We start from the raw sequence: 12760 nt of genomic DNA, 5'->3' as shown, positions 1-12760 counted from the left end.
TATGAGGAGTTTAAGACATTGTGTGGTGCACAGAAAGGATGAGAGCAGGAAGAGAGAAAGGCGGAACCAGAAATAAAATATATTTGGGAACCACTCAGAATATCCCAGAATACTGACACACAGAAATAAGAATAGAAAAAGACAATCTTTTTTTAGCATCTACAGCTTGAAATGAATGACAAGCAATGAGTTTTAAATAAAATAAACTTAAGAGGAAAAAGCTGATTTCTGAGGCAACAATTAGAGACATCATCATTCATTGGTTAGATTTCAGAGCTTTTAATACAAACTCCACATTACAGCTAAATTCTCAGTACCTTCCTTATTATCCTTTCTTGTCAAATAACTGGATTTTTGTAATACTTGTTGGTAATTCAGATTTCATTTTTGCAATGCAAAGTTTTATTCCAGCGAGTGCTAGTCTTCAATAACCCAACAGGGCAACACCATGTAATGTTAGAATGGCTTGGAGGTCTCACTACATTCTATTTTCAGCTCCAAATCTCTACGCATTTCCAAAGGAGAAAGAAGGTATAGAGTTGACTAGACAAGGAGCCAGAGAGAAGACCTCACAGAGGAATAGTCAGCCAGTGTTGGCATCTGTTCTGAAATCATTCCCAAGTATCTGGCTTTGAGCATCATGTGGCTGACTGAGGCCCTTCATGCTACCTCAACTCATTTAATAGTCCTTCATCTACCAACTAGTATAAGATAACCTTGTAATAGATTAAATCAATAAAAATAGTAGGTTAGCACAGCATGAACAAACAGCATGATACAGGCCCAGTCTGGCTTTGGTCACACCAAAGAGAATGTACACGAAAATCACCACAGGACAGAAAATTCAGGGGAAATCAATGAGCCAAAGCTTTCTGTGGCCACAGAACAGCTTAGTCTGAATAAATAAATGTTTGCCTTCAATTGCCTTATAAAGATTAAGGCTGTTTTGTATCAGTAACAACACAAAACAAGAAATGCTCCCTTTCAGGAACACACACACTCACAAATTACTTCCCCTATTAATGCCCGATATCCTTTGAAATACATCTTGAAATTTAGATAACTTCAATAACATTTCTTCTTAACAATTTTCCTAACTTCAAGGCAAAATATAAAGTTCTGGAGGATACTCTGACATGCTTATTCTCATTACTGTCCATACAATCCTTGATTTCACACTGCTGTTGCATGTGGATTCCTGCTGGTTTATTTGTGTTATGGTTTCACATTTACCCACTGCTGCATGAACCTCTGACTTTATGTGAAGTTCTTTTAATGCTTCATCAGGAAGTCCTTGACACTCTGAAAGTATTCCTTTACCTTCTTTAATTCCAAGGGATGGTTAACAGTAAACCATTACATGTTTTAATTCTGCTGGTTTGTGGGACAACTTCTGGCATTTCTCTAAGTGTCCTGGGTTTTCCCAGGACACAAAACCTGAATACCTTGAATATAAATATCTGAGTCGCCTTATAATTCCTTTATTACCAGTGGACAGAAATATGCAGTTTTACAATATGATTTATTTGCATCATTTTAGATGTCAAATATAGTCCAATGACTTAGCAGGACTTTTTCTCTTCATTGACCATTAAGACAACCCAGAAAATCAGCTCAGAATAAAATATCAAAATCTGTAACTGTCCAAATGTAAATCCTACCAATTCTGAGACCAAGCTACTACTTGGTCACACAAATCCTACCTTCATTCTCTGGGTCAAGTGATGAGCCAAGCAAAGTACAGTGTAAAGCCATACAGGTATAAAGCCTGTTCCTCATCTGCCATGGATATTCTGGAGGTCTGTGAGATATAAAAGGAAGTGCAAGCAAAACATGTCTGCACTCTGAAAATGATGGTCCTGCCTAATAAAACACTGAAGTGCTGCAACCTGAGCTGTGCCTTGCACTAGTGCTGGACCTTTGTGAGTGCTGCACCACCATAATCACACCTACGTTTGTCCTCATTCTGATAATGCTCCTGACAGGACTCTGTCCATTATGAAGTAGATTATCTTGTCTAATAACACCACTTAAATTGTTTCTTTACAATAAAATTAGGGTGGTGGGTAGTAAAACTAATTTTGCGTCATTACGTGATGAGCCAAAAAGTTTAAGCAAGAACCTCTTCAGGTTAAGAGATAGAGAATATGTGCCTTGATTCTCTGCAACCACACATTAGTATGAGCTTCATCCCTTTGGTACAGTTATACAAGCTATATACAAGTTATAAAAGAAACACAAAGCAGAAGAGAAGACAGGCCAGAAATGAGCCCAGAACAAGCCATCACAGGAAAAAACCATATACTCTGGGTTCACACACAGCTGAAGCCAGGGGAAAAGGGAGCACAGTCCAGGGGCATTCACCACTTGGAAGTATCTCCAGTGCACATACATTCCATTGCAATTTTCCACAGATGAAATTATTCAGCATCTTTGCAGAGGCAGACACCACTTAGAATGCTGCCATCAATGGGGATAGAGAGAATAATTATCCTTAAAGATTTGAGGAGAGCAGGGATGGGATTAATACAAAACTGAGGGCAGGGTCTTGTCTCAGCTCCATCACCATTTCCCTTTTTTCTTATCCCTTTTCCTTTGTTTCAGCTCTCTATTGTAAAACAGGGGCATATTAGCATATGTATCTCCATGAGTTGCTATAAAGATCAATCCCTAGTGTCTGGAAATGCAAAACCTTTTTTATTACTGCCAGTGTAGGAGGCAATGATTTCTTTTGTGATTTGGAGAAGCGTAGTACTGTAAGAAATTACAAAAATAGCTTTTTAATGGAGGTTTTAAAAGTACTTAGAAAAGTTTAAGTGAAACTCGACAATCCCTCTATCCATTAAAAAAAGTACTTCAAGTTCCCACTTCAAGTAATGTAAAATAAAAATAAGAAGAAACCAAGAGATTAGACTCATCTTACTGAGTGCTTTCTATTAAATGAAGCTTTATAATGAATTTTAATTCATATCCATTGAAACTTTTTAATATCTCAGTTTTTAAGAAGCAATTGTATATTTTAAGTCTGACACAATCAGCATAATTGCACCCAAGTTAGACTTGGGTTTTGACAGCAAAGAGCTTTTGGAAGCCAACCAATCTGATTAATTCTGTAAAAACTGGGTTTAAACATACTGAATTTTCATTCTTTCTTGGGCACAATCACAAGTACTGATATCAAAAAAATTACCTTTGGCTAGAGTATCATAAGCCTAAATTGGACGGTTTCTAAGATTTCTCTATACATGCAAGAAAGAGCTAGTGATTTCACTCAGAACTCAAGTTTCCTTGATTAATTCAATTTAGGGCTCATAGATGCGCTGTTAAGAGAAGACTTCTCACACCATAATATAATTCATATATTATGCAGTACTGCACAGGAAACTTAATTCTGCTCTCTATTTGCTCAAGAACTTGTTTAATTGCTTTGCTGACATATTGTGAGTTAAATTGACCTACAATAACATGGAATACAATTTAAGGTACTGTAGCTGCTGTGACAGTAATCTTTCATTTTTAGGCATAATGCAACATAAAATGAGTAATATTCTGGTAACTTGAGTGGTTTTTGGCCATTACTTTCTAGACATATTCTAAATACATTTTCTCTACAAAACAGTATCAGAGATAAAGTTCCTGAGCTGAACACCCACCCATAAAAATTACGCAATTTAAGATCAGAAAGAGTATCTTTCTTAATTTACCAGTTTTAACCCTGCTCTTCCTTGTAGAGACAAAGAGATAATGTACAACCATTCTCAACATTATTTTAGGCAAGAGTGCTGTGATATATTTTTTCATAATAAAAATCCTTCTTTTCTTTTTTCCCTTGTACACCGTGTACAGTGTCTAATAGTTCATCCCACAGATTATGAAGGAATTCAGAATTAATGAAATGTATTGCTGTGTACCACTGCCATCTGCTGCTAATCTCTCCCTGTGGATACAGAAGGTCTTCCTTCGCTATATATTTAATCCAGTAAAGATCTTCAGCTGAATGTGCATGGTTGGTCCAATACTCCTTTCATAATACTTTTTAAACCATCTTTCCCCATTTGATCATAGACTTCCTGACTGCACATCTTAGCTGAATCAATTGTTTCAATTTCAGTTTCAGAAAGAAAATTATTTTCTTCCCCCAGTCAGTGAAAAAGGTTTGTGCTGCAATCTCATCCAGAACCAGACTGTTCCAGAGAGGAAGTGTCCATCTTAGAGACTCCAACAGTTTACACATTTGCCATCTGTAATCAAAGATCTTCAGTAAGAACATGTTATTTCTAGAGTCCCACTTCTGCAGCACTTCTGACACCCACTCATTCACACCATTTCTAAGGAGTACATCATGTCAGAATGCAGAATTGCTGCATAGCTACTTTAATTTATATGCTGCTCTGACTTCAGTTTCTAAATACATATAACCAGGATATATCAAGATGTGCTGCATAAATATCATCAAGAAGCAAATACCATTCCACGTGAAAAAGAGCAAAGGCGAGTATGACAACAAGGAAGAGAAAATAGAGGTCCCCCAGGCTCATTTATAGCGGTATGGCTGCCTGAAGCTACAACACAAATCAATCAAACAAGATTTGAGTTGCAGGAAGACATATCTTCTCCTTACAGTTTGTCTTTTGACTTCACGATATTTGGAGAACAGAATTTCTCTTATTAATATTTGATATGACCCTTCCTTCATTTTTAGATGGGATCCAGACTGCAAGAAAAGTGTGCACAAGGTCAGAAAAAGCTGTGTATGAGTTTATGAGCACTGAAATTTAAAAAAAGATAGTTGGGAAAATGTCACCTATTTGAAAGAACTCCTACTACATTTGCTTATAATTGGAAGATGTCAGTAGCTGCTTTGGAGTATACTAGGAGATATTTTGGGGCCTGACTTTGGGGTTTGCATTTTTTACTCTTCAGCTCTGAGGTACAGCTCTCTGTGGCCTTCTTCAAAAATAATCCTGAGGCTTTTACTCCTAGATATACTAAGCACATGTTTTAGAGCCCAGAAAATGGTTATCAACAAAGGTAACTGCTGTAGCAATGAGCTGAAGGAACTCACTGGTGGGGAACAGACAGGGATGAAGTAACACCTCTGGCAACGCCTGGTCAGGACTGAAATGACAAAGTAACAGGGGAATACAAAAAAAGATCAAGCTTGAAAAGGCAGATAATTATAATCTAGAGCATATGAACAGATGGCAACACCATCAATCAATGAATAAATAATAGTGCAATCTGACTTGATGGAACGATTGGATGAACTCAGATGACACCAGGCACACTCCACCTTATATAACTAAGTGGCAGTCAGGAAGCAGAGCAGGATATGAGCACATTCATGCCCCAGAAAGTGGAAAAAAACAAAATTAGCAGCTCTCATATGACTGGATATATTTGGACTGCCATTGTGCTGATGAATTTACTAGTGGTTATCACCTAGAGACAGAACGATTAACTACAGAATGTTTCTGCAACTGGACTGGCCCTCAAGAAAAGAAATTAAAACCCAAACAAGATAGACAGGTGAACAAAAGGGGCAACTGGCTTTTGTATGCCTCTCTGAATGGAAAGAAACATATTGCCACTAATAATGTTATTAGTCACATTTCTGTGCAACCCTGGAAAGTGAGTTTAGGAACAGGTGTCATCCACTTTGCTCCTTCCAGTTCATGTTTCATAGTTTAATTTCATTTCCGCTACTCAAGAACAGCAGAGTTGTTAGCTGTACGGCACTTCGGATGCTGCTCCAAATTCAATTACAGTTTTATTTTGTCATTTGATATGCCAGTGGAATAGAAACAATCAAGAAGATTGACACTGATCATAATCTAAATTGTCATGCCCAAACCTTGACAGAGGCATGAGTTAAAAAAGGTGCCAGTCATTCAAGACCCCCGACTCTTCAAACTGCCTTGTAATGTGCATCAAAATGGACTCTTCACTGCTTGCAAATAAACCTATGCACTATTTTTGCTAAACAGAATTTCCTGGATAGAATAATTACTTTCCAAGAACAATATAAGTTTAAGAGTTAACATTTTTGGCTATTATTTTAGTCTAAAAGTTATATACAAAATCCTGGAAACTTTATTATCTTTAATGATGATGTGATGTTTTCTTTCAACATAGACTTTATACTGGTGTCCTTCCAGTAAACTAAAGTAAACTTCATTTTTTAGTCACATTATTATTTTATTTTGTCTATATTTTCACTGCAATAAGTTAGTGTGCCTGCTATTTTCATCAATATGATAATATTTTCAGCATCGATGTTGCTCACATTGTGTGAACATACCCTAGCAACACATATGCATTTTGAGATTAAATAAAATGAAGAGGTAAATTAATCTAGTTTCTTCAGAGTGGTAATGAACTCTTCATTACTCTAGGATGTTGACATAGATAGTTACATCTCAGCAAAAGAGGACAAGAATAATATTCTCTCTTAATGGACCCAAGAAAAGCACTTTGAGATCATTGAATAGCTTGCTATCCTACTCTACAAATAAATGTTTTTTGTCATGATCACAGAGGCAACAGTCCAAGCAAATATCTCCAAATACTGTTAAAACTCTTGCCAAGAGATTGCAAGCCATTAAAAATGTTTTAATGGCAATAAGTAAACATCTATTCTTATCACAAAAACTGTTAAAGAAGAAAATACACAAAGAGTATTCTACAGGTACCAGGTATCTACCAGACAATAATATCAAGTGATGGATTTACTAACATGTAATGCATGTACTTCATTACTTCACCCTACACTGCACATTGTATTAGATCATTATGTTTGTACTTTATAAAGAAACACCATAACATAATTTACAAAGTCAAAATGAAGTGACAAGTGAGAATATATTTGGGGAAGTTGAGTACTTCCATCCTAAAATACAGCAATTAGATTGAGTCCACTGTCTGTACAGTAGGGAATTAAGAAAAAGGCATTTCTCAGCAAGCCTACCAAGAGGGGCTCAGATTCAAAAAATCACTTTAGCAAACACATGTCACTGTGCTCAAAATTATGATTCAACAATTCCATCCAATCAGGAAAATATCAAAAACTTCTTAGGAGCCAAAGAAATCCACAGACTACACAAGATTTCTGGAAAGAGAGGTTATGTATCTACGGTTGATGTTCTCTAAACATGGAATCCAGGCCCATACTCAGAATTTAGGTCTTACCACAATCAGGGACATTTCTGTCTTCGACATAACAGCAACATCCATGTTCAGGCTCTGCTGAACATTCTTTTATATGCAAGAACATACAAAACAAAATACACACCGCTTAATTTTTTTTTTTTTCACATGCAAAATAATGCCCAGGCCATAAGACAAAGAGGTGTTGAGGAAAAATGACAGAGAAAAGTAATGATGAGGTAAGGTGAACATGAGGAAATAAGCTCACTGTCTTTCACTGATAAGGCAGATGAAGATGGCTCCATACTCTTTCACACATTCACAGCTCCTGAGCTGTGACTTTGTCTTTCCTGCAAACAGCATTTTCAGGGCCAGCCAACATTGCTAGAATACCTCTTTAATGGCAGAGGGAATATCTGAGGCTGCAGAAGGAGTGCTAAGTGGCTGGCTCTGTAAACAACGGGAATGGTGATATTTCAGAACAGAATAACTGAATGAGGTCAACAAAACTCATGGATAAAGGAGATGTGTTTAAAATAGGCAAAGCTGAATTTTCTAGTAGGCTTTTGAAAAATTCCTCGTCAAAGGCTTCTATGGAAACTCAACACTCAGAGCTTTAGGGAAGGTCTTTATGTTGATAAATAACTGATTAAAAGACAGGGAACAGAAGGTAAGTAGGTTAGCCAGAAAGCTCTAGCAATGGAGGGAGGTCATTACCAGAGTTCCACAGGGATTTTTGCAGGGGATGCAGTTATTTGTCATATGCCTAAGCAAACTGGGAAAATAGATAAGCAGTGAGGTGAGAAAGCTTTATAATTATATTAAATTTTGCAGAGTGAAAAGGATGATGGCTTGCTGGATGTGAAGAATTAGGCAAGGTGCTTATGGAAGAAAGTCCCTAGGCAATAAATTGGCAGATGAAATTCTTTGTAGTTGAATGCAAAGTGTTACAAAAAGACCAAAACAATTCTAAGATCAAGAGTCATTATGTACACAAAATTGCACGCATTTCAGGAGAGCGTTAGAGGACCCTGCCACATACTTTTGGCTTATTCTTACTGTCCTGTTTGGCTTCTGCTTATAGTCATAGTTTGAGGTAAGATACTAGCCTGGGTAGATTTTGGTCTGACCAGGTGGAGGAACTGGGCTTTTTTACAGTTGTAGCTCAAGATCTAATATGGTGCATGTGACAGAAAAACATTCTGGTTTAGGACTCTACAGATTTACTGTGTCCTTGTACGGCAGTAACTATGAACTTAAACCTGTCAACAATTGATGTTCATAGCATTTAGAATCTCAAGGAAGGTTTCAGCCCTTTAAAGTATTCTTTACAAACTAGCCACAGACCCCTCTACTGGTTACACTGTGACTGCCTAGGTAAGACACGTTAATCACATAAAATGCAAGAATACAGAAAGTTTCTTCACCAGAGGATGAAGACAAAAATGTTTAACAGAGGAATGTGAATTTAAAAAAAAATTGAGAAAATCTATTTCTTTCACAACCAGCAAAGTCAGAACACAAAATGGTGTGAGGTTTTCCCCTGGAATTATAAGGCTGAAAAACTGGAACTTTTACAGCTAATGCTGATAATCTCAGAGAACAGAAAATCCTTCTTGCATAAAATCAGATAATCTTTATCAAGGGGAGGAGCAGCCCACCAAAAGTTGTATTTCAGAATGCCACCCAATGAAGTGACTCTTTCCCCTAAAAGACTTCAAAGAAGCCCAGGCAACTTGTGTATATGGGAGTCATTATCCAGTTCCCCTATTAAAGAAAGGGAGGTGTAGATTCACTACTCAGTACTAACCTTTTGAAATCCCAGTACTGTGTCCTGACAAGAAGTCTTAGGCAGAAGGTCTTTACCTCCATATCCATCCATCCATCCATCCATCCATCCATCCATCCATCCATCCATCCATCCATCCATCCATTCATCCATCCATCCATCCAGATACGATGTGTCTTAGTCAGCACTGGATTAGCAGAACAATAGTGATCTCTCACTCTGCCATCTATGCTGGAAGTACTGCTTCCTAACTTCCTACTAATTCATCTGCTAAGATGATGAAAGAGAAACAGTCCCAGAATTCTTCATCGTCCCACACAAGGCAGAAGTCCAACTGAAGTCAAGCAAAGGTGTCAAAAAGAACAGCCAGGAATTGCTACAATGATTCAGTTCACACTCATTGTGGCAAGTGCTCTGCTAAAGCACAGTGATGAGGAAATTAATGGCTTTTCTTTTTAAAAAGAATATGCTGATACATCTTTGGTAAACACTAGTTTGATGAATAATGTACTAAACCATCCCTAGAGCTTATCATTGTTTCTGAGAACAGGAGCACACAGTCTCTGCTGTTCAGTGATTCCTCAAATATTCCCAGTTCTCCCTAGCAATTAACATGGGAAAAGAGAATCTCAACTAAATTGCCATTCAGAAAGAAGGTAAATAGGAATAGGATCCCTTGTCAGGAGGATCAGCCTGGTATATTCATAGAGATCAGACACTGGCTGAAGACAACTGCTTCAGATTCTGATAATTCTAGCAAGCAATGTCTAAGAAAGGTATAACAAACTTCTAAACTGTTTAGCCTCTTTCACATGTATGTAGGGTTTGTAGGCAGCAATATGTCTTTAATGCAAAGCTTGCCATGTGTACGAGTATAGTTCACAGCTCGCGGTCAATCTTTGTGGAGGCCAAAAAGCCACCACCAAAAGGGAACAGTTTTGACAGTGTGAAAGCCAATACTACCCTGCTCTCTGTGTCACTTTTCAGTGCCACTCACTAATTCCTGCAGCTATCCTCTGAGCATGCCTTACTCCACACGCCCAAGACTGTGTCCCTCACAAAAACACAGCTGCAGCAGGTTGCTCATCTTCACAGAGAGGCCACCATAATCATCAGAGATTCTGCCCTCAAATCAGCTCCCTCCTCAGCTTGCTTGCACTCTCCCAGAAGGCAGCTGTAATTGCTAGTTTATAGATTTGTCTGAGTGGAATCCAGCCTTTCTTCCAAGGTGTCCTACTGTGCAAAAATCTGTAGTGTCTGCCTCAAAAGCAGTCTCCATGAGGACAATGGACTTTTTATGGGAGCAGGAGGGCATGTCAAAGCAGGTACAAGATTGCAAGATATACTTCCATGGCTTCAAAGAGGGAAAAGTGCAGAGACAGTCAGTGTACTGAACAGACTTCACAGCCTTCAGAATATCTAACACTTACTACAGATTTCAGCAAAGATGTTTATTAGTAGCAGATGCTCCTGTCCAGAGGTACAAAGGAGAAGGTTCAGTGCGCCCGTAGCATGGCCCCATTCTCATTACACACAATGGAAATAATATTGCTGATTTTGTGACAGATCCTGTCACAAAACTAGTCAGTCAGCTAGGAAGTGTTGAGGAGAAAGTCTTACTTCTGCCTTTTCAATCCAAAACATATTTTCCCATTTTAATCACTTTCCTGATTTAATAAGTCACTCCTGTCTTGGGGAGAGTCATTAAATCAGGAAAGTGATTTAACAGTATTGTGTATTGAATATTCATTTTTTAAATGGAATTCCATCCATTTTATTTCTGCTTCTTCCCAAAGTTTCCAATGAAATAAGGAATAAGATCCTAATTCCAGTATGGTTCAAACACAGTGAAGTGAAGGCTACATCTCCACATTTATCTTCTGATTTAGAGTCTATGGATGGACTCCATACATAAAAAAACTTCTTAAACATTAGAAAATATAAACACTGCTGTGAATGGGAAGATATGCAAAGGTTCCTTTATAGGTTTTTTTCTTTTCTGTTTCAAAACAGGATGAGGAAACTTCATAAAATATAATACCACAGAAAGACTCATATTACTTTGACATCAATTCCACACTGGGCTTTACAAGCAGAAGGTCAAGTAAATTCAAATATAAATAACACAGCAATTTCTGTTCATATAGAATAAGATGGATTGCTTATATTAGATGCCATGGAAGATGACTTGTGCCAATGTACACATCCATGCACCAACATACATATCCAATCTCATCTTTTACTAATTGAGGTAGAGACCTTGAAATTGTAGTAGTTTTGTTTGATGCTCCCAGGCCTAGCTGCCCTTGAACACTACATTTCCATTGCATGGTTGATGTACTTTGCCAAGAGATTTGTATTGCAGAAGCAATATCACTATTCTCTTTTGCCCTGAAGACCTAAGCATAAATCCCTACACCTCTTAATTCTCCTCATGCAATCAAAGCATGTCCTAAAACACATTGACCCTCCAATCCCATGTTCTCTACTCTTCCTGAAAATTAATAGAATCAGACTAATTTAAACAGTCTCCTCTAATCAAACCACTTCTGTCGTTTCTCCTAGTCTCTCTCCCACTCTTCAGTGATACCTCCATCTGCCACAGGAATCTGCTGTGGCACAATCCAGTTGTGACTCTGCTGTTGAAGAGAGCTGAGAGGGCTTTGGGTACCCAGAAAATGATCAGGATTATGCCTTTTGAATCAACTCTTTCCATGCTTTATACAATGTTGCACAAAACAGGAGGTTTTTTAAATGGAAACAAGAAAAGAGAGACTGAAAAAAACCCACATTACCTAATGTAGAACAATTTGTCTTTAATCTATCACTGGAGCCCTAAGTCACATATGTAGGATGTACATGATCTCTCTCAGTTCAGCTTAGTTTATGCATCATCTCTTCTTGGATAGTGGAATAAAGGTGTGGAAGCCCATGAGAAAAAAGCAAGCTAAAGGTATTCAGAAGTACCCATGAAATTTATTACCAATTCAGAAGAAGTCCAACATTAATTGTCAACATTAGTCAAGGCACCAATTCTGTGATGTCCTTACTGTAAAGCATATACAAATTATTTTCTCTGCACTTGCTTTTCATGGCCACCATTTCACAGAGTACAGTTTGTCTTGGACAAACCACAGACACATACTGAACAACATCCTGAAAAACCCTTGATGCTTTTTTTTTCCCTTCGTTCTGTTGTACAGTATGTTCCAAATATGAAGGGTAGAAGACATTGTTAAAATCCAATTGCTAAAAATCTTACCTCTGCAAATCTTAAAAACCTAATCTTAAAAAACAAATTCACTTTTTATCACTTTGTGTTTAAGAAATGCTTTTTCTGAACAATTAAAATGTGCAGATGCTTTATTTTGTTCCCAAAAATCAGCTGTCATTTTCTGGTTCTCTTTCACTAAGCTGATCTTTGGCTTGCACATAGAAGATGCTTTTGTAAGAAGTATAATCCAAGTGAAAATTTTATTTTTCTAAGTCCTAAATTAGATCAAAATGAATCAGTCGGATCCGACTACTTTCAAATCCTGGCATGTAACTGGCTTGCTTTCCTCCTCTCATTCAATTTTTCTCTATCATGTCTTTCAGTTTAATTTTTCTTCTAATTCTTTTCATTAAAATTATTTATCCTTAGCTGTTACTCACTGTTTCATGGGATAGCAAGTTGTGATGCTACTTCATAACAAAGGACAGCCACCATGCAGAAGCCAATGGCAAAACTCCCACCCACAGAAAAAAAAAATCTCCCCGATACATTTTAACTGAAACTCCTCTGGACTGTCAATTGAATACCTGCCATTATGCATTTGTTAACTT

General features: G+C 37.5%; 1 protein-coding gene across 4 annotated transcripts in view; it reads right to left on the bottom strand.

The window, feature by feature from the left end:
- The window catches only part of TMEM117 (transmembrane protein 117), a 177670-nt gene that overhangs the window by 92781 nt on the left and 72129 nt on the right, over positions 1–12760 (bottom strand). The window lies entirely within an intron of this gene.

The sequence above is a fragment of the Ammospiza nelsoni genome, chromosome 5 (assembly GCF_027579445.1).
Source record: "Ammospiza nelsoni isolate bAmmNel1 chromosome 5, bAmmNel1.pri, whole genome shotgun sequence".
Taxonomy (NCBI): domain Eukaryota; kingdom Metazoa; phylum Chordata; class Aves; order Passeriformes; family Passerellidae; genus Ammospiza; species Ammospiza nelsoni.
This window is presented reverse-complemented; position numbering and strand designations above follow the sequence as displayed.